The following is a 24,056-nucleotide window of genomic DNA, read 5'->3' as shown; positions in this document are numbered from 1 at the left end:
CAATGATATTTTAAAGCATTTTAATTTTTTTTTATAAAAATTGTGTGTTTAATTATTAGATGACATAGAATGAATGTCATTTGTGTTATAAATCATTATATTAATGCGTTCAAAGAGACAACTATGTGAGTCGAAATTATCTTCACAAGAATTATCTTTGTGAGAACGATCCACCTAGATTTGTTTTGACCATTGTCGCTTCACGTAGATTATCGGTCAAAGCACGATAATGTAATTACTTCGATTAAGATATGGAGTACATTTGTAGATATATATATTATGTTGTTAAGTGATTTCTTATATATATCACATGCATATTGGTTGATAATATGATAACTTGTGTTAATTCATAAAAAGTATGATTGACTAGTTATTTGTATATATACGGGGATAAAGACTATTGTACATCGATCTATTTCATTTCAATAGAAAAATACTGATAATTTTTTCATAACATTATGTGTCTTTTGACCTACAAAATTCTTTTTTATGAAAAAGTTAAAAGTAATCATTAATTAAGAAATTGACGAATTAATGACATGAATAATTATTTATAATAATTAGTTATTTTGTATTTGATTAAAGATAAATTGTCAATATAATAATTAATTATTAATGTATTTTATAAAAGTATTTACTTAATGATATATGAAGTAATTATAATATTTTTTTGGGATATAAAGTAAAAAAACCCAAAAGAGGGAAAACAATACAAAAGTTTAAGTTCAAATCTACATTATTTTCTCGGGATTGAAGCTCATCGATCTACCTCTGGCATTTTTCTCTCTAAATCAAAATATATCAATGACATTTTTATCCGAGCCAATATGAGTGACTCAAAACCTCTTAATACTCCAATCTCTTCTGGGTCATCTTTATATTGCCATGATGGCGACACTCTTCCTAAACCACGGGACTTTACGTCTAGTTCAAGCTTCACTAAAATTAGAGTAGGGAATACAATCAAGGTATAACAACCTTTAATACCGCAGAAAGATAAAAGAGCTCACCAAAAAGATACAACTTTTTGGTCCTAAACAAGTCAAATAAGGAAAAAAACTCAAATTAGGAAGAACCTTTAAACCCCAGAAAAACTATGTTTGAATCTCCGACGTGAGTTTGATGAACCTGCGTAGCTGTAGGCGAAAATCTGCTACAAGATTTTCTCTTTCTTCCTCTCTTTTTAATTTTTGACTTCTACTTCTTAATGACGGTTATCGCTCTTTAAATACTAGAGAAATTAGGTTATAACATAACCCCTTTAAAATACTATATTACCTTTAATGAATTAAAAGTGAGCTTGAACCCTATTGGGCCTTTTTCATAGTTGGGAGCCCAAACAAAACCCAACAAACTCCCCCCTCACAACTATGGGAAAGATGTTGTCAACCCAGGAGTTACAAAACTTGAACTTGCTTAGTGGTAGTGTCTTAGTCATCATATCAGCGCCATTATCGTCTGTATGCACCTTTTCTAAAATCAACAACTTTTCATCTAACGCATCCTGTATCTAATGATACTTCACATCAATATATTTAGATCTAGAATGAAATGTTGAATTTTTCGCTAGATAAATAACACTTTGACTATAACATAGAAGCACATACCTTTATTGTACAATATCAAGTTCAAATAATAACTTCTTAACCAAAATCAGCTCCTTACAAGCTTTCATTGCTGCAATAAGTTCAGCCTCCGCGGTTGACAATGCAACACACTTTTGTAGTCTCGATTGCCAAGAAATAGCTCCCCCACCAAAATTAATCAAATAGCCTGAAGTAGATTTTCTTGAATCAGCATCACCTGCCATATCTGAGTCGGTATAACCAACTAAATTCGGATTCTCATTTCCAAGGCAAAGTCTCATACTTGATGTGCCTCTGAGATATCTCAATATCCACTTCACCGCTTCCCAATGTTCTTTTTCTGGATTTGAAAGAAACATGCTGACAGTACCAACAACATAAGCTAAATCTGGTCTCGTACTAACCATAGCATACATAACACTACCAACAACTGATCTATAAGTAACATTCTTCATATATTCCTTTTCATCATCATTTGAAGGACTATATTCGGAGCTCAATTTAAAATGAGTCGTTAAAGGTGTGCCGACACTTTTAGCATTCTCCATATTGAATCTTTGTAGCACTTTCTCAATATATTTTTCTTGAGACAACCATAACTTTTTCATCTTTCTGTCACGAATGATTCTAATTCCAAGAATCTGCTTTGCTTTTCCAAGATCCTTCATTGCAAAGGATTTCCCTAGGTCTTGTTTCAACCTATCAATTCTCGCAGCACTTTGACCAACAATAAGCATATCATCAACATAAAGTAACAAAATAACAAAATCATCAGGAGAGATTTTTTCCCAAACACACAATGATCGGAAGTAGTCTTTTTATATCCGTGCTGCTTCATAAATAACTCAAACTTCTTATACTATTGTCGTGGAGCCTACTTCAATCCATACAAATTCTTATTTAACTTGCAAACACAATTCTCTTTACCTTTAACCACAAAACCACTAGGTTGATCCATAAAAATCTCTTCCTCTAAATCACTGTAAAGAAAAGCCGTCTTCACGTCCATCTGTTCAACTTCCAAATCCAGACTAGCTGCCAAACTCAATATAGTTCTGATTGAATTCATTTTAACAACAGGAGAGAAAATTTCGTCAAAGTCAATTCCCTTTCTTTGACTAAACCTTTGACAAACAAACGAGCTTTGTATTGTGGAGCTGAAGTATGATCATCTTGCTTCAATCTGTATACCCACCTGTTCTTCAAAACTTTCTTTCCTTTTGGTAATTCTACCAACTCAAAAGTATGATTATCATGTAGAGATTGCATCTCATCTTTCATAGCATCAACCCATTTATGCTTGGATTCACTATCCATAGCTTCTTCATATGACTCTGGCTCTTCCCCATCGGTCACTAAAACATATTCATTAATAGAATATTTCATAGAAGGTTGTCTATCTCTTGTTGATCTTCGAGATGGAATTGTAGACAATTCCTCTTGCTCGTTACTAATATTTTCCACTTGAACGTCATGTTCATCTTGAGAATCATCCTACTGTAGCTGATTTTCTATTGAACTAGGTGAATCAGATAATTGAACTGGATCTGAATCTATCCATTCGCCCTTTTCCTTCAACTCACTACTTTTAGCTTTATCAATGTTTTCAATAGTCTCATCTTCATAAAAGATGACATCACGACTTCTGATAAGCTTCTTTGCAACTGGATCGTATAATCTGTAACCAAATTCATCTTGGCCATAACCCAAGAAAATGCATTCTCGACTCTTCACATCCATCTTTGATCTTTCATCCTTTGGAATATGAATAGATCACCTGCATCCAACTATTCATAAATGATCATACAATATATTTTTACGAGTCCATACCTTATTTGAAACTTCACCGTCCAAAGCGACTATAGGACTCAAATTAATAACATGTACTACTATGAATAACGCTTCACCCCAAAACGTTTGAGATAACTTTGCTTCTGAAAGCAAACATCTAATTCTCTCAACAATTGTTCTGTTCATCCTTTCTGCAAGGGCATTCAACTAAGGAGTCTTTGGAGGTGTTTTCTAATGTCTGATCCCTTGTTGTCTGTAGTATGCATCAAATGGACCACAATATTCACCACCATTATCACTACGAATGCACTTGATCTTCTTCCTGGTCTCTCTTTCAACAAGAGCATGTAACTCTTTGAACTTGTCTAAAACCTCATCTTTAGACTTCAAAACATATACCCAAAGCTTCCTAGAATGATCATAAATAAACGTTACAAAATAAAGAGCACCACTAATAGTTTGTACCTTTAAAGGACCATAAACGTCTGAATGCACTAGCTCTAAGACTTTTAACTTTCTTCAAGGAATATTATGCTTGAACGATACTCTAGTTTGTTTTCTAGAAACACAATGAGAACATTTCTCCAAATTGTTCTCACTCAAACCAGAAATAGCATTTTTCTTAACCAACAAATTCAACCCCTTTTCACTAATATGACCAAGTCTTCGCTGCCATAATTTGGAAGCATCTTTACTCCGTACAACATTCACACTATCCTTGCATATCGAAGTTTGCATCAAATATAAATTAGAATATTTCTCTCCTCGAGCTATAATAAAGTTACCTTTAGAAAGTTTCCATTTTCCAGAACCAAAACTACTCGTGAAACCATCATCATCAAGTTTTCCAGTTGATATCAAATTCAGCCTAATATCTGGAGCATCTCGAACATCCTTAAGTAATAATTTCGACCCATTACCAGAATCCAAGCAAACATCACCAATACCAATAACCTTACTTAAGTCGTCGTTACCCATCTTCAATACTCCAAAATCACCTGAAGTATAAGACATAAAATAGTCTTTCCTTGGAGTAACATGCAAGGATGCTCCGATGTCAAACACCCAACTCGACTCATTACATACAAGGTTAATTGTATTCTCATCGTAGACAGTTACGAAATCATTTGAAGTCGCTGTTCACACGCGATCTTCACCAGCATCATTATTTTGTTTAGATCCGCTTAGTTCGCGTTTCCACTTAAAACATTCTTTCTTAATGTGCCCCCTTTTACCACAATGATAACATTTAGCTGACTTGTACTTAGATTTAGACTTACTTCGACTCTTATGTCTCGCATTATCTTTTACACCCCTGTTCATCTATCTCCCCCTATTTTCAGTAACCAACACATCTGAATTTATCGAAGACTCTTGAGATTTTCTTCTCAATTACTCATTCATGACGCCATATTTGCCATCTATAGAGTTACTGCACCATTAGCAACAGAATTACAAAGAGAAACCTTAAATGTTCCCACGAATTGGGTAGAGTAGTCAATAACTAAAGTCCTTGAACGTCATCTTCAAACTTAATTCTCATGCCTGACATATGATCAAGAACACCCTGAAACTCATTTAAATGATCAGCCATAGAAGCAATATCATTATATCTCAAATGAATTAATTTCTGAAGCAAGAATAATTTATTACTTCTAGTCTTTGAAGCATATAAATTTTCAAGTTTATTCCATAAAGATTGTGTATTTGTCTCATGTTGAATGTGGTTGTAAACATTCTCTTCAACAAACTGACGAATAAAACCACATACTTGTTCATGCTCAAAATTCCATTCCTCATCAGATTTGGATGCAGGTTTCTTACTACCAAAAACTGGTAAGTGTAAAGTTTTAACAAATAACAGATCCTTCATCTTTCCTTTCCAAATTTGATAATTTGAGCCATTTAGTAAAATCATCATACTTGTGTTTATCTCCATAATTCAGTCAAGTCCTAAACAGCTAACCAAGCTCTGATACCACTTGTTGGGAAAAATGTATATTCTATTCCCTACTTGATTGAAAATTTTAGGAGCAGATAAAGCACAAGTAAAAGCGGAAATAAATAACACAATGCACACACGAAATTTTTACGTGAAAAACCTCCTCAAATAAATGAGTAAAAACCATGTGACTTTACGTCCAGTTCAAGCTTCACTAAAATTAGAGTCGGGAATACAATCAAGGTATAACAACCTTTAATACCGCAGAAAGATAAAAGGGCTAACCAAAAAGATACAACTTTTTGGTCCCAAACAAGTCAAATAAGAAAAAAAACTCAAATTAGGAAGAACCTTTAAACCCCAGAAAAACTCCGTTTGAATCTCTGACGTGAGTTTGATGAACCTGCGCAGCTGTAGGCGAAAATCTGCTACAAGATTTTCTCTTTCTTCCTCTCTTTTTAATTTTTGACTTCTGCTTCTTAATGACGGCTACCGCTCTTTAAATACCAGAGCAATTAGGTTATAATATAACCCTTTTAAAATACTATATTACTGTTAGATAAAAATTACCGGTTAAATAGAACTTAACAGAATAAACTTATTGTGCAGGAACGTTCAAGAATTTCAACAGGTCAAGAATTTCAACCGGTCAAGAATTTCAACCGGTCAAGAAATCAAGCCGGATAGAAGAAGAAAGTGACAAATCCAAAACCGGAAGCTGTCCAGTTGAACTAAACAACCGGCTAACATGATCAGTTGGAATGAAGTACTCAATTCAAATCCAAAGAACAAATCCAACGAGAAGACCATTTAGAGAAAGAAGTCAAGGATATCAAATAAAGAACAAATTACAAATTGGTGCAAGTAAACACTTTGGACATATGCAGAAGATGACATCAGAGGATTAGACTGTAACATTTCCATATTCATACAAGTTTGATGATATGCTACAGGCTGCAGAAGATAGCCTGAAGAAAAGTTTCCATATTCTAACCGACTTTTCATATTCTAACCAACCCATACTATTCTAACCGCATCACTAATTCTCAACCGACATTCTCCAAACCACATCTCTATTCATCATGTGTGTGTGTTTCTTCAACCTGAAACAAACCACTTCCGCACATGAACTCGGTTCAAGGGTTTGTGACAGTTTGTGTAGTATTAAAACCGGTGTTAATTCTTAACCGAATTAGCCCCAACCGTTGAGTGTTGTCAGAAAGTACTATTCGGCTGGACTCCGATCCGCCATCGCCGATCTAGATCCTAACAATTACCCTTAATGAATTAAAAGTGAGCTTGAACCCTATTGGGCCTTTTTCATAGTTAGGAGCCCGAACAAAACCCAACACATGCCACTACTAAACTCATCTGGCTTCAATCCTTGCTACGTGAATTTTGCATCTCCCCACTTCAACCTCCCACTCTTTGGTTTGACAACATTGGTGTTGCATTTCTGTCGGCCAATCCATTTTTTTATGCTCGTATAAAAACATATAGAGATAGATATTTACTTCGTTTGCGAACATGTTTATTAGAAATCTCTTTTCATCCAATACATACCTATTGATGATCAAATTGTCGACATCCTAACCAATGGACTTGCGTCAAACCAATTTTCTTTATTACTTAACAAACTCACGGTGTATGACTCCGCGTTTCGTTTGAGGGAAGGTATTAAAAACTTTAAAATTAAAGAGCAACACACTAGAGTCTCTTGGTTTCATATTCTAGCTATTTAGTTTCCCTTATTTTTGTATAAATTCATACTCTTGTAACTATAATAACATCCTAAAATACATTCTTAATCTACAACAAGTTCTTGCTTACTTGTTTTTTCTCACTTGTCGAAAGTCATCTTCATTAAGGAAGTTCATTCCGAGAAACTCAAATAATTATTTAATTTAGTACATTAGTTTTTGTAGTCAAATAACTTTTTTTAAATAATTCTTAAAAAAGAAGATAATTTGTTTTTAAATAATTTGTATAGGAGATTAATGTTTGATTTTATAAAAATATATTTATATGTATATAATAGTATATATTATATTATATATATATATACTTTATAAAATATTAACAATAAATCTTCCTTTAGTATATATTAATTATTAATACTTTTTGTTTGACCAAAATATAAAAAGATCAAGTACATATCTAAACTCTTCTTCTTTTATTAAAAAAAACAACAATAATAATAGAAAAACAAATTGAACAATTTTAGCTTGGAATTATCCTTCCCTAAAAGTTTCACATACACTTTCTCTTCCAAGAATCTTATTTGGTGTATTTTGATAGCTAAGTGTACAAAACTTTGTGAACAATGGGTGTCCTAAGAGGCCATTAATGGTTCTGATAAAAAAAAATTAATTAATGAAAATAATAATTAAATAGTTTCTAATTACATTGTGATATTCTAATCAATTTTATTTGACATATTAAAATTTTCATTTTAAAGAGTAAAGAGTAGAACTACATTGATGATGTGAGATTAAGTAACCGTTTATTTATAAAAAAAAATATTTATTTAATAATCGTTTAGTTTTCTTTGATAACAATTTATTATGATTTTTCTTAACGAAATATGATTATTGAATGAAAATAAATGTGTAGAAGAAATCTCATGAAAGATATTATATTATTTTTGTATAGTTGAATAACACATCAATATTTTTATGGGTCTAATAAATTATATTTTCTTAATTTTAAATTATTTAATTTAATCAAAATAAAGGAATTAAGAGTTTTGAAATTCAATAACTATTTTTTTAATGTAATTACTAAAAATAATATTTTTATAAAAAGAAAAGTTTGAAATCATTTAATACCATCAATATAAAAGAATTAAGATTTTTGAAATCTAATAATAATTTGTTTTAATTAATTAAAAAAATAGTTAAGAAAAAATATAAAATATTACATGTAACCTATTAAATTATATAAAACTAGCCAGAATTAGGTGCATTTGCACACATACTATTATTTATATATAATATTTTAGAATGAAATAATATTATTCAAATTTAATAATTTTAAATGAATTTTATTCGTAAATTTTTTTTCAAAATTTAATATTAAAATATATTTTAAATTCATCAAAATATTTAAAGTTATAAGAAAATTTATGAAATTAAAATTTATTTTTTATTTAAAAAACATTTTAAAAAAATATTAAATATATAAAAAATAAGTTACACACGAAACCATTCATATTAATGGATAATATTCATTACATGGGAAGAGGTGGGTTATGCAAAATATCCATAAAGATTAAGTTTTTTTTTATCAAATTATATAAATTATGACTAAGAGGACTAATATTACTTTTTTTCTGTTATATGAAGAGTGATAGGGAGAGAGAATTTGAGGGAGAGAATGACTTGATATCACCTCATTAGTTGAAAAAAGGAAAAAGTTGGAGGAAAGAGAAAAGAGATAAATTATTTGATTTTTTTAGCCAATCATATTGCGCCGTTATTCCCTTTCTTATTCTCTCACCCAAATTCTCTATCCCAAATTCTCTCTCCCAATCATTTCTTATATATTTATTTAAAAAATAAATATTAAAAAAATTATCTCATCAATTCATTTAGGTTCCCATCCTCCCATTTGTCCATATATACCATTAAATTCGCATATTTTTTATATTATAATGGTTTAAAAATAATATGTATACACATAATTAAAAAAAAAAAAAGTTATATCATTTTAAAATCACATATTATTTTTTAAATTTAAAAAAATATACTTTTATAATAAATATTATTTTATATAAGATTATAATAATTAAATAAAAGATACTATATGAGTTTTTAATTCTAATTTTAATTTTTATTATTTATTTTTATTATCTTTTAATATTTTAATTTTAATTTATTTAATATTAATAATTTAAATTTAAAATGTCTTTTTTATATTTAAATATATAAAATTAAAATTTTGATTTTTTTACTATATTTAAATATTATTGTAATTTTATATATAAAATTAATAAATATTTCATCTAAAATAAGTGTTTATATATAAAAATAATATATATTTAATCTAAAATAAGTGTTATAAATGAATAAATGTTATTTCATGAATAAAGATAACTTAAAATTTTCTTTGTTGGTTTTTAATTATCTCAAAGTGTAAACACTCACATGAATATATGATTCTTTCATTATCACCTAACCATCTCCACTTATACCATCATTATTTTAATCTTTATACTATCAAGGACGATATACCATTTGTCCACCCATACCATTAAATTTCGCATTAGGTGAGATTTGAACTATCACATTTAAATATTTTAATCACTAGATCACATATAATTTAATTATAATTTAACTGTTTGATTTAAATTTAAAATGATAAGTATACATGTATATATTGTAGGTATATTTTTGACTAATATAATTATATATGTTTTTATCTGTAAATAACAATAATAATTTAATTATAAAAAATATATTTTTATTTAAGGAGAAAAATAAAACTTTCAAAAATTTAAAATTGTATTATTATTATATATATTTATATGGCAAATATTTTAAAATATTTGAACATAATATACAGTATACTGTATGATTAAATAAAGTTATATATATATATATATATATATATATATATATATATATATATATATATATATATAAAATATGGGAGAAAAAATAAAAATAATAAAAGTTGAAGAAATAAAAAATAATATATATATATATAACTAGAAAAAATAAAAAAATATATTAATTGGGAATGAAAAATTAGTGATTAGTATTCGCTATGTTTAATGATTTATAAAATGTTTGTTTTAGATTATATATATATATATATATATATATATATATATATATATATATATATATATATTTTTTTTTGTGAAACAATATTATAAATTTGTATATAATTAGTGAGAAAAAATATATTTATATAAAATGAAAGAAGAAAGAGAATATAATATATGTATATATATATAATAAGATATAAAATAAGAAATAAATTAATTAAAATATATATATAATATATATATATATATATATATGATTAAATAGAAAATGAAAAAAATATATATTTAAATAAATTAATGATGAAAGAGAATATATAAAAAAAATAATTAAAATTTTAAAAAATTATATATAATATATATATAAAGAGAGAGAAAATAAAAAAAATAAAAAACAATTTAGTGATTTATTATTAGTTTATAACTTAGGTGTGTAAATTTTATAAAAAATATATAATGTTATTATTTATAAATATAAATATTATTATATGAATATAAAAATTATTTATTAGACAGTATATATTTTTGATGATTAAAAATAAAGGGTAAAATACTCTTCTTATTATTTTTATTATTTTTTTATACCATTAATCAAACACAAAATTTTAATTATATACGATTAATACCTCTTTTATATATCCAATCAAACACATATCACTTATATAATTTATACATTATAATACCTCATATAAAGTATCGTATATAATTAATACTATGTAAGAAATGGTACCTTAAGCATTATTATATAGTTTTGAAATATAATATATATATATATAATTACTAAAATTAATAATTTTATAAAAAAAAATTAATTTAATACCATCAATATAAAGGAATTAAAATTTTTTAATCTAATTATGCACGTGTGTAATAATATAAAAATCCAAGAAAAAAAAAATTAAGTTCATAATGTAACTTTAAAATTTAATTCAATATTATTTTATATAATTATTTAAAAAATATAACAAAACTTACCTTTAATCACTCATTTTATTTAAAATTATTTTTTTAGTTAATTAAATCCACCCAAAATTATATAAATTAAAAATATTTATTAGGTGGAAATAAAAATAATTTCGATAAAACAAATCTTTAAACATTAAATTTTAGATGAAACTAACAATCAAATATAAAGTTCTACTGAGTCTAATATTACTTATTATTATAAATTTATTTGGAAAAAAAATTGAAAATTAAAAAAATATCTAACCAATTCGTTTAATTTTTTATATATTTTTTATATCAATTTTGATTATTTAATAACCAAATTCGAGAGTGCATTCTTAAACATTCTTGGGCATGATTCTAAGTCCTAAATTACCCTCCGCGAATGAACACTTAGGATTTTTCTCCAATATTTATTTTACTCTAAGCCGGCATTCACTCCATGGACGAACCCTTAGGTTAGTTTTATCACCAATGTTTTCATTATTCAAGCCATCATTTCCTCCATAAACGAACCCTATGTTTTGTTATGTTACAAGTTCGAAACATACATATAGCATTTTAAATTTTATTTTTAACCATTTTAAGTTTATAGGCGGGTCAACCCACAATCCGACTCAAATATCCATTACTCTCACATATATATTCAAATTAACCACAGCTCTAGACCCGGCAAACCGGACACTTTAAAAATTAAGCATCATTATATATATATATATATATATATATATATATTAGTTAGTTAAAAAATTGAACTTATATTGTTAAAATGTCCCATATTCATCTAATTTGGTGTTGAATTTAAAATATAAAGTGTTCTTAACCTAGTTGGTTAACGGGTTGTACTTATATTCTTAGGTTGCAAGTTAGAAACATACATATAACATTTTTAATTTTATTTTTAACCATTTTAAGTTTATGAGCGGATCAACCCATATTTCGACCCAAGTATCCATTTACTCTCACATATATATCCAAATTAATCACAACTCTCGATCCAGAAATCCGGACAATTTAAAAATTAAGCATCATTATATATATATATATATTAGTTAGTTAAAAAGTTGAATTTATATTGTTAAAATGTCCTGTGTTTATCTAATTTGGTGTTTAATTTAAAATATAAAGTGTTATTAGCCTAGTTAGTTAAAGGGTTGTACTTGTTTTGTTAGGTTGGAAGTTTGAAACATACATAGCGCATTTTTAATTATATTTTTAACCGTTTTAAGTTTTTAGGCGGGTCAACCCACAATCCGACCTAAGTATCTATTTACATTCACATATATATCCAAATTAACAACAGCTCTTGACCCGGCAAACCGGACACTTTAAAAGTTAAGCATCATTATATATGTATATAGATTAGTTAATTAAAGAGTTGAATTTATATTGTAAAAATATCCCGCATTCATTTATTTTGATGTTAAATTTAAAATATAAAGTGTTATTAACCCAGTTAGTTAAAGGGTTGTACTTGTTTTCTTATGTTGCAAGTTCGAATCAAACATATATCATTTTTAATTTTATTTTTAACTGTTTTAAGTTTATGGGGGGAAATCACAATCTGACCCAAATATCCATTTACTCTCACATATATATACAAATTAACTACAACTCTCAACTCGGCAATCCAGACACTTTAAAAATTAAACATCATTATATATATATATATATAGATTAGTTAATTAAAAAATTGAACTTATATTGTTAGAATATCTCGCGTTTATCTAATTTGTTATTGAATTTAAAATATAATGTGTTATTAACCTAGTTGGTTAAAGGGTTGTACTTATTTTTGTTAGGTTGCAAGTTCGAAACATACATATAATATTCTTAATTTTATTTTTAACCGTTTTAAGTTTTTAGGCGTGTCAATCCACAATCCGACCTAAGTATTCATTTACTCTCACATATATATCCAAATTAAACATAACTCTCGACCCCGCAAACCGATACTTTAAAAATTAAGCATCATTATATATATATATATATATATATATATATATATATATATATATATATATATATATATATATATATATATATATATATATATATATATATATATATATATAGATTAGTTAGTTAAAAAGTTGAACTTTTATTGTTAAAATGTCTCGCATTCATCTAATTTTCCGTTGAATTTAAAATATAAAGTGTTATTAACCTAGTTTCTTAATGGGTTGTACTTGTTTTGTTAGGTTGCAAATTCGAAACATAGATATAGCATTTTTAATTTTATTTTTAACCGTTTTAAGTTTATGGGCGGGTGAACCCAAAATCCGTCCCAAGTATTCATTTACTCTCACATATATATCCAAATTAACCATAGCTCTCGACCCGGCAATCCGGACATTTTAAAAATTAAACATTATTATATATATATATATATATATATATATATATATATATAATAACTTTTTTTTAATTAATTAATTAATAAAAAAAGTTTAAAAAATAAGTTAAAATCTTACAACATTTAATCAAGAAATTTGACTAAATGTCCTTAAAGATTGGGGTATTTAACTTTTTGACCCCCTTATAATAAAAAGCGTTGGTGACACTTTTATATTTTTTTGACGAAATTTCCCCTATCGTGAGACGCAACTGTTGGTTGCGAGACGCAACCGGATACCATGCGAAAAGTCAACAATGCCTTGTGAAAAGTCTACAATCGCGAGACGCAACCCCGGTTGCGTCTCGCAACCGGCATACGCGAGACGCACCCGTGAGACGCACTCGGCATTCGCGAGACGCACCCGGTATTCGCAATACGCACCCGCAAGACACACCCGACAATCCCGAGACGAAAAATAAATCGTCTCGCGAATGCCGGTTGCATCTCACGATTGAGGACGTCTCGCGACATGTTCAGTTTCGTCAAAAAAATATAAAAGTGTCACCAACGCTTTTTATTATGAAGGGTTCAAAAAGTTAAATATCTCCATCTTTAAGGCCATTTAGTCAAATTTCCCCATTTAATCTATGAAATTAAATACAATTTGATTTGAAAAAAAAATGAACAACTTAAATGTATATATATACAGAAAGACACGTTTCCTTTCTCCCCTCACTAAACGCGGTGATCTCTTCTACCAACATTGTGTCTTCACCTTCGATGACTATAGATGATTAGGATTTGTTTCCAATTGTCTTTCATCTTTTTAGGAGAAACAAAATCACTTTGGAGATTACCTATAACAAACCATCATTATAAAAAATGAGTTAATACGAATTTTTATTGTTATTGTGAAATTCTATAACCAAAAGAACTTGAACATATAAAACACTAAGGAAAATCAAAAATTTGAAACCATAACTATTAATTTTTTTTATAATTAATTGTTTAACATTAATTAAAGAAGATACATAACAATGTTATACATTTATTCTTTGATTTAGTCTTGAATATACACTCTAAAGTTAGATTATGTTATTTTGTTTCAATCTTTTATTTTTTTTACACACAATATGATGTGAATTCATATAGAGACTAAGTCTCCATTTAGACAACTGTAATTCACATCAATTAACTTAAGTGTGAATAAAAAAAAAAAGTGTGAATAAGAAAATCTAAATTAGATGCATGAGAATACATTAGTGTAACTCTAACTTTAATACATTTAATTTTAAAACAAAATAAAACATATATTATGGTGTATTTATTATGATAACTCCATTCTAATAATACCCTTAACAATTTTAACCCTTTTAGATATAATTTTTTAAAATAACAAATTCTAGGTAAGCCTTAAAACTTTATCATATAAAATGAACTTAATATGTTGACAAAAAAAAATCGTATAAGTAGAATTATTAACTTTGTAAGCACTAAAATATACACTCCAATTTATAATATTAAAATAATTATTCTGATTTATTATTAAATCAATAAAATCAAAATAATTAACTCCATGGTCAAAAACCTATTTAAAATAATTAATTATGATTAATTATTGTGCTAATAATCAAATTAATTAAGAGTAAAGGCCAAAATAAAAAAAAAAATTATTTTGGATAAATGTTATACTCATAATGTCTCAAAATAATTTTAGAAAAATTAATGGACAAAAATAAATATTTTTAATGAATTCTGTATGCATTTCATATAAAAGAGAATTATTTGTTTTAACCCTAAAAATATATAGAAAAAAAATAAATAAATTGGTTAAATATTTGACAAATTTATTATAATATTTTTTGTATTTGAAAATATCAAAATTAAATCCAAAAGGGTGAAAGAAAAATTAATTTCAAACAAACCCTTTAAGGTTTTAAAATAAAATAAAATTGTGATCCTATATGGCCGAAATCAAGAGAACCGGTTGCAGTACACGCCATGACCATCAGATCAGCATTGGATTCTCATCCAGCACCCAAGAACGATCCGCGTAGCTGATTGTAACCGAAGGAGCGTGCTTTTGGATCGCAGCGGAACAACTAATTGGACGTTAGCCCCATTAGATAGAACGCTAACAGAATGCCCAGCCGTTAATGGATCGTCAAAAATATGCAAAACGACGTCGTTTATGGCTCCAATCGTCTTCCTCATCGTGACGCCGCAAATATAAGAACTAAGATCCGTGTTGATCTTCTCTTTTTGGAACTCGGCCATTGGTCAATGATTTTGACTGATTCAAAGCCTAGAATGATCATTCTACGATAATGATCATTCTCCCTATAACCATAGGCTTCGTCATTACATATTTCGGCGGCTATAGGTCAAGAATAGTCAAAAACTATTGATAGCATTTGACTAATTCAGCCCACTTAGCTTCCCCAACCGACTTGGATTAGTATAAATACTCCCCTAAAGTCATTCTGAAGTTAAAGAACCACCACACAACCCTTAAATCGAAGAAAATCAAAATTCACCAATACAGCTTCAAAATTTCGGATTTTTCGAATTTTCTGTTTAAGGCCTTAATGCTTTGATCTGAGCATCCAAAAAACTTCCTTAAGGATCAAAGAGTGTTCTCTAATCCTTAGTAAGGTTCCAATCGACCTCTAATTGATATTTACAATTTGAATTTGAATTTTTTTATTTCAAATTGCATAATCTTGTATGGTTGTTGTTTATGATGTTTTATGGTTGAAAATTAATCCCTATATGATTTATAAACTTTCTACATAGGATAAAACCGATCAATTAATCTAAATAACAAAACCCAAATTTTAATTTCAAAAATAAAAAATGGGTTTGTTGTTCTTGGATTAATTCGATCGAATCACCGCCTAGAAAGTTTCTCAACTTGATTATAAACATGTTGGGAACTATTTGGATCATATTTTATCCATCCCAATCATGTTTGATTAAAATGAAAATTTTCAAAATAAAATGAAAATTTTAAGTTCTTGAATTTGTTAAAACAAGCAGCCAGCCAGTGTTCTTATTTTGTTACCAATCAAGTATATTTGATATAAGAAAGCTATTTGATAGTTAATTTCACTTCAAAATAGATTTAAAATAAAAAATACGATTTTTTTTATCAAAAACTGTTTTGAAAAAAAATTATCATTATCCAGGTCGATCCATACCTTGAGATGATGATCAACATGTTCTTAGGAGCTCTTGGATTAAAGAATCAGAGCTAAAAAAATAATTTAAAAAATGAATCTTTGTGCTCTTGAAGACCGAGGTTTGTGAGCCTAGGACTGAGAGATCCGACCGACCATCATCGGCCTGGACCGAGACCAAGGACCGAGACCTTAGACTGGTTTTTATGAGTTAAGACCGAAACCTAGGATCGGTATTCTTGAGCTAGAACTGAGAAATCTGATCGAGGATCTTCGCTTAGGACCGAGAGGTCCGGCATAAAACTAATCAGATTCAGACCTAGGATCGAGATTCCTAGGACTCACGACCGAGAATTCCAAATTTGGGACCGAGACTACCAAGACCTAGGACCGGGAGGCCATAGTCCGAGACCAAGACTCCCAAGACCAAGGAATGATAGGTCTAACCCTAGGACCGAGAATCCTAGACCTAGGAACGAGAGCTCCCAAGTCTATAACCGAGGAATGTAGCCTAGAGTTAGCCCTAGACCGAGAGATTTATACACCTCGACCGAGAAACCTATCCCCAAGCTAGTCCAAGATCGATAGGTTTTTACACTTAAACCGGTAAGATCAGCTAAGGACCGAGAGTCCTTAGCACATCGACCGAGAGACTCCAATACCTAAATCGAGACCTCTCGAATCCCAGACTAAGGGTTTCAAACCTCGGTCGACAAAAGCGAACCCAAGCCTTAAGACTCCCGTCCTAAGACTTGTTTGGTTGCACTTTTCAAAATGCAAAAAAAAATTATAATTTTGGGATTCTAAATCATTTATCTATAAATCTTGAAAAATTAGAAAATGTATTTCAAAAATTTTTGTGATATTTTTCCTCAAAAATATTTCAACAAAGCTTGGTTTTGAGTTCATTTCTAAACTCTAATTTTTCCTTAAAAATGACTGATATTCTTCATTTATTTCCACCATAGGTATCATTCGCAATAGGTACCAGCATTTAAATATTGTTGTTTCAATATTTTAAATAACATTAAAACCTAGAAGCATTACTAAGATCGGAAGAATAATTGGTTAATACACAAACATTATACAACCGATTTTAAAAAATCCAATTTTATAAGTAGAGACTGTTTTTTAAAACGGGTACGGAGGACATTGCGCGAAAGTCGTATCCCGAGTATCACCAAACTTTGAACCAAATGAAACTCTGGTGCAAAAATACGTTTGTACAGGTCCACATTTTTATTGATTTTCTAAAATCAATTGGTGATTGTGTCTTCAAATAAATAATCTTTTCTCAAATTAATTATGTTTAATTTATTTAAATTGGATTTTATAAAAAATCAAATAGTCATTTGTTTATAGAAAATTCCAAGATTATTAAAACTTGAATAAAATTAAATATTTTTACATAATTGATTTTAAAAAATCTTTCTAGTACTATAAAAATCTTTTAAAATAATGTATTTTTAAAAGATTCCTCGAACCTTGAGCCACTCTAGGGCTGCATGCGCACGTGTCCACCACGCGCACCGCTGCGGGATTCACGGGGGTTACAAATTTTCTGGCGATCTGGTGGGGATTAAATGTGTAACTTGAAAACATAAAAATTTTCTTATGAAATGTTTGTATCACGTTTTGAAACACTTAATAGGCTTGTCTTACAAGGTGCAACATCTTAAAAGACACATGTTTTCTCCCTATTTTAGAGCATTCATGTGTAAAAGGGTACATCACCCTCTTTTTGCAAAGAAGTACTCGACCATGATCGGTATTTCTACACCTATGTGCAAAGATTGTCAATGTGGAATGAAAACTTGTTACAAACCGATTAATGATGCGAGAGAATAAACTAGGATACCCGGGATCGACCCCACCCTTTAGCGATGAGTCGCCCGATAGGACGTATAGCCTTCTGAGTCAGTTAAAGGGTCAAGTGGCCTGAATTAGTAAAAATTCGTTAATGGCATTTTGGTTGTTCTTGGTTAAACTTGCCCGATCAGGACATGATGAAGCCTTAGATCGTAGGTAAAATGATCAACCTAGTAGGATGATCATTTCCGTTTTTGAATAAGCCAAAAAGGTGAATTATCGGAGAAGTTCCATATTTGAAAAATTAAAGATGGGACTTGTTCTTATCTCTCCGACGATCGCGATTAAGAAGACAAACTAGGGCGAAATGACGTTGTTTCGGATGTTTTTGGCGAACATTGAGCGTTCCAACAACGTTCTGTCAGTGATGGAGTGTTTCGTCACGTTTCAGCTAACGGGGTTAACACCCGCGTTATCTGATCTCCTACTTCGCGAGTGCGCGCTACTTTTGTTGTAGCTGGAGACGCGTGAGGCTTATGTGTGTTGGATGACAATCCAACACTCATCCGATGGTCCTAGTTTTTGCTGCAGCCGTTCTTTAGAGTTTCGGCCGCACAAGATCACTGATTTATTTTTATTTGTAATACCTTAAGGGTTTATTTAAATTGATTTTTTTTCACCCTTTTGACTTTATTTTTAAATATTTAAAATAAAAAAAATATTTAAAATAAATATAACAAATATTTGGCCAATTTTTTGTTTATATTTTTGGGTTAAATAATTAACATTTGGATTAACTCTATTCGTACTTAAACGACCTTCAACTACACTCTGATGAATAACTTCAAAACATCAAGAATATAATTGTTCAAGCTCTAACAATTGAGTCTTAACGTGATGTTCTATCTCTTTTTGTAGAGTACGTAGTTTTTAACTCATCTCTTTATTAACACTACTACATTCTTTTATCGCTTTAACAATAGAAATAAGTATAAGATTTCATCAAAGATGATGTTTCTACTAACAATACATCTTCTCTCGTATGGAGACCATACTCTTTATCCTTTGACACCATTTCCAAATCCCATAAATATTCTATTCTTCACTTTTGACTCTATTTTACCCAGCCAAAAGGTTTCAAACCTAAGTAATGAGCAGATTTTTCAAATCATACCTCATAAGGTATTTTGTAGTTAAACCCGGTGTGAGGCCCATAATTTATAAAATGTCATGTTATAGTCATCGTTGCTGCCCAAAAACACTTATCCAATTTGTATACCTTCTTGCATTCATAAAGTGAACAGGCGTTGTTTTATAAACAACTTGTTGGTGAGAAACTTCATCATGTAGAGGCTCTCCAACTTCAACCATAACACAGTGATATTCTCCTCCTCTAAGACCTCGATGATGACATCATCTACAAGGCGCAACATAATTGTTGAATATATCTTCTTCTCCATAATTACTATCTTAGGGTATTTTTGCACCTGTCAAAAACTTTAGTGGCCCCCATATGCCATGATATTACAATAGAGTCTGCATTTTGATTGGTCATAAATTGAATTTATTGCTCCGTAAACATATGATCTTAATTCTTACTATTATTATCTCAATTAAAAAATAAACAATCAAATTTCCTGAAACTTTGATACCAATTTGATATAACAAAATGTAAGAAAATAGCGTAAACAATAAAATGACACATATTTAACATGATTAACCAAAATAAAACTTTGTTACATCTATTTATAAGGAGAATATTATTAAGTAAATAAGAATAGAGATAATGACATAACAAATTAGAGTTATGAAACGAGATAACATAACAATCGGTTCCCTCAACCTTTAACTGATACATAATCTAATAAATAGACTCCTCCATTCAAAAGTCCAAATATTCAAGTTTATTGAATATATATATATATATATATATATATATATATATATATATAAATTTACATTGTATTTGATAATAAGTTATAATATTAATTAAAATATTTAAAAATAAAAAAGATAAGATAACTGAATTTCAATTTAAATTTAAATAATAAATTATATTAGTTCAAAAAAAAGTAAAAAAAAATTAATTTAAAAAGTTAAAATTCAAACAACGTCTAGAAAATTTAAAAAAGGTAAGTTTGTAAGATTTAGGTGACTAGTTATTGAGAGAACATATTTTTAATTTATTTTGAAAGAAAATACTAAAATAAAATTATGATGTGAATATATATATATATATATATATATATATATATATATATATCCAATATAACATTATTAATATATGTGAAACAGTAAATTATATTTTTATTTAAAATAATTATTTAATTTTATTCAATTAGTTTTTTAAGTCAAATCACGGTTTAAATTTTTCTTTAAAATATATTAATTATTAATAGTTTTTAGTTTGACCAAAATGTAAAAGACCAAGTACATATTTAACCTCTTCTTCTTTTATTAAAAAAAAAAATAATAATAATAATAATAATAATTGGTACAATTTAACTTTCCTTTTTCTAATGACCCTGTCTCCTTCGAGAATCTTGAGGTGTTTTTTTAATACTGTTAGTCCGGTCTTAAATTGGGTTTTTAATTTATTTTGGTTAAAATGAAAAAAAAAATAGGTATGAAATATGGATAAATTTATTTGGTTTGAATTAATTTTGAGACATTTAAGTCTTTTACTGTTGTTAAAAATTACGAAACGTGCTACTGGATAAAAATTGGAAAAGATAAAATGATATTTTAAATGAGATAAAGTGATTGAAAAAATTAAAATGAGAGAGAAGATGAGAGAGAAAAATCAAATTTAATCTTAAAAAAACAAATAAAACATACCTTAGAAAGTGTACAAAGATTCCTATAGGCCATCAAAGAAATTAGAAAGTGTACAAAACTTTGGGAAAAATGGGTGTCCAAAGAGGTCATCAATGATTCTGATAAAAATAAAATAATTAAAACAATAATTAAATAGTTTCGAATGACATTGTGATATTCTAATAATTTTATTTGCAAATTCAAATTTGCATTTTAAATAGTAAAGAGAAACTACACTGATAATTGATGTTGACTAACCATTTATTTATCACATCTATTGAACTATTTTTTTCAATATTTAATTAAAAAAATATATATTTAATTTTCTTGAATAATAATTTATTATAAGTTTTCTTAACGAAATAAGATTATTCAATGAAAAAAAAACTGTGTAGAATAAATCTCATAAAAGATCTTATATTATTTTATAGTTGAATAACACATCACTTTTTTTTAAGGGTCTAATAAATTATTTCTTCATAATTTCAAACAATTTAATTTAATCAAAAAAAAGGAATTATGAATTTTGAAATCCAATAACTTTTTTTTATGTAATTACTAAAAGTAATATTTTCATAAAAAGAAAAATTTGAAATCATTTAATACAATCAATATAAAGAAATTAAGAATTTTGATATCTAATAATAACTTTTTTTAATAAATTAATAAAAATAATTAAGAAAAGAGGTAAAATATTTAATGTAATATATGAAATTAAATACAATGTGATTAGAGGGGAAAAACAACAACTTAAATGACTATATACAGGAAGGCACATTTCCTTCTCCGCACATTTCTTTCTACTTTCACTAAATGTCCTTCACTAAATGTGGAGAGGAAACCCCACCCACATTAATGATCCCTTCTACCAACATTGTCTCTTCCAATATTCTTGAGTTGTGCTTCTATAGTTGGAGAAAGTGTACACAAGGTTAGAAACAATGGGTGTTATTCGATTTGTTGTATCAACAATTGTCAGACATCTCTTTAAGAACCAGGATCAATTGGGAGATTATCTGTAATAAACCATCCATGGTAAAAAAAAATGAGTTTATACAATAATTTGAATTATTTATTCTTATTTTGAAATTCTATAACCAAAAGAACTTGAACATATAAATCACTAAAAAAAAATCAAATTTCTAACATTAATTAAAAAAAATACCCAACAATCGTATACCTTCTATCCTTTGATTTAGTATTGAATATGCACTAATAAATTTGAGTACATTTTTAAGAAGTAAAGATGTGTCCAAACAACTTATGAATATCCCACGTCTTAGATAGAACACCGAAACCATGATACATATAATAGTACCTATGTGACACCTCATGTCTCAACTAGCTAACACATAATGATAGCTTGTGTTTTGAACTTCTTCACTAATAAGTAGTTTTGGAGAGAAAAGAGGAGGTAACACTTAGAGGAATACAATCAAAGATGTGGGTGATTAAAGATGTGGGCGATTGTGTGCTTAGAAAAAAAGAAACACATATTTATACTCAATATTAGGGTTTTCTTTCCCAACATGCGCATGAGCCTAATCAGCCCAATCCTAGGCGCATGGGCCTTTTCGGCCCAACTTTTGGATGCACTATTCCCTTAAGTGTTTTATTATTAGATTTTTCTAAACCATAAATTTAGTGTTTTACATTCATAAATCACAAATATTTCAAATCTGGAGAAGTTACTTATCACTTCTCTAAAAGATAAAACGGTAATAAGAGGAACATATTTAATTGTGAAAGTGAGGTTGTATGCGTACATTTAAATCAAATTTATTAATTAATTAATTTCTTCTTTAAATTCTAAAAATATAAAATAAGAATATAGAAATAGAGTATGAAATTCCGTAATTAATTTATAGGGAGGAAAAAACCTAAAGAATATTAGTTTTTACAAGTATTACGGTTTAAACATAAATCGCAAACATGCCTTTGTCAAAATATTTGTTTTTGAAAACATCTTTAATATTTTGAAAACATTTTCTAATTTTTTGGGATTTTTAGAAAATTGTTTGAGGTTCCAAAATTATAAAAATAATTTTGAATTTTGAAAATGGGAACCAAATAGGCATGGTGTTATAGGCATTGGGATTGTTTTCATTGGTCAGGGTCCGGGACCCTCGGTCGGATCCATCGATACAGGCTAAGAAGCCTCGATCGAGGTGCTAAGGACTCTCGGTCCTTGGATGAGATTATTGGTCGGGGTGTAAAAACCATCGATCATGGTTAGCATTGGGCTAACTTCTTCGGTCATAAATTTGGGAATTCTTAGTCGGGGTCGAGATTAATTAGTCCTAGGTTTGACCTCTTGATCCTAGGTGAAAGTCATCGGTCCTAGGTTTGGGAGTAATTGGTCCTAGGTCTAACCTCTCAGTCGGATGTAAAATCTTCGGTTGGACCTCTCGGTCCTCACTAAAGATCATTGGTCGGACATCTCGGTCTAGGACTGAAGATCCTCGATCGGATCTCTCGGTCATCAATCGGACCTACCTATCCTTTAGAACATCAAAATTGTAGGTTTTAAAATTTTGATGGAGGCTTGAATTCTACAATCCAAGGGTTTAGGTAGCTTCACAAAGCTCCCAAAAACATTTAGAACATCACTCTAAGGTATCAATCGACCTGGGTGATGATTAATTTGTTCAAAACAGTTTGTAGCCAATAATTAGAGTTTTTGGTTTTAAAGTTGTTTTGAAGTGTAAGGAGTCAGTCAATAGCTTCCTTATACTTCATATACTTGATTGATACCAAAACAAGAACACTAGATGTTCGTTTAAACCAATTCAAGAACTCAAAATTTTCAATTATTTTGAAAATTTTGATTTTGATCAAACATGATCGGGATAGATCAAACATGATCCAAATAGTTTCCCAA

The sequence above is a fragment of the Impatiens glandulifera genome, chromosome 6 (assembly GCF_907164915.1).
Source record: "Impatiens glandulifera chromosome 6, dImpGla2.1, whole genome shotgun sequence".
Lineage (NCBI taxonomy): Eukaryota > Viridiplantae > Streptophyta > Magnoliopsida > Ericales > Balsaminaceae > Impatiens > Impatiens glandulifera.
The sequence above is the reverse complement of the archived record's forward strand: the minus strand, read 5'-3'. Positions refer to the sequence as shown.